Raw genomic sequence first — 704 nt, 5'->3', positions numbered from 1 at the left:
GGGGGCCGCAGGGCGCGGGTGTCCGGGGCCGGAGCGGGAGGAGGGGGCTTTTCTCCGTGGGTAAAACCCACGGGCTGAAGTCTGGAGCAGAGGGACCGTCCTTGCTCCCAGTTTTTTAGCTCCCAACCTGTTCAGACGTTACTGCACCTTGGTGTTCCGGGGACGTAAGTGTTTCACAAGTGTGAAATCTGAAGTTCTTGAACAAAACCAAAATGTACTTCTAGATTCAAAGTTTCCAGAAGTTTTGTGAGCCTTAATAAATACCGAGCAAGAGGCAAAGGAGCCGCTGTCTCGGTGTCCTGACAAATGTCTTGACTGCGACGTGGTGGCCAGAGCAAAGGGAGGCGTTTCCGTGGCCTTTCCTGTAGGGAACACGCACACGCCGCAGGTGCCCCTGCATCTCACAGCAGGTGACAGCCCAGGATAAATGCCACCAAGTCTCCCGGTTTCACCCACTCCAAACAGGATTCCCGGCCGGCCCCGCTCTCGGGAGCTGTTGGCTGCCCAGGACGCTGCAGCGCGGGTGGAGCTGATGGGACGAGGCGCTGAGAAACAGGCAGAGAAAAGTCCTTGTTGGGGGTGGGCAGCAGCTGGTGCAGCGAACGGGGCAGGGGACATCTCTGCACGGCGGGTAAGGGGGTTCAGGGGCGGTTTCACCCTCCGGGCCCCCCTGCATTGACCCCCCCGACACGGCTGCGGGGGGC

Source organism: Chaetura pelagica, unplaced genomic scaffold (assembly GCF_000747805.2).
Source record: "Chaetura pelagica isolate M959 unplaced genomic scaffold, ChaPel_1.0 scaffold177, whole genome shotgun sequence".
Lineage (NCBI taxonomy): Eukaryota > Metazoa > Chordata > Aves > Apodiformes > Apodidae > Chaetura > Chaetura pelagica.
This window is presented reverse-complemented; position numbering follows the sequence as displayed.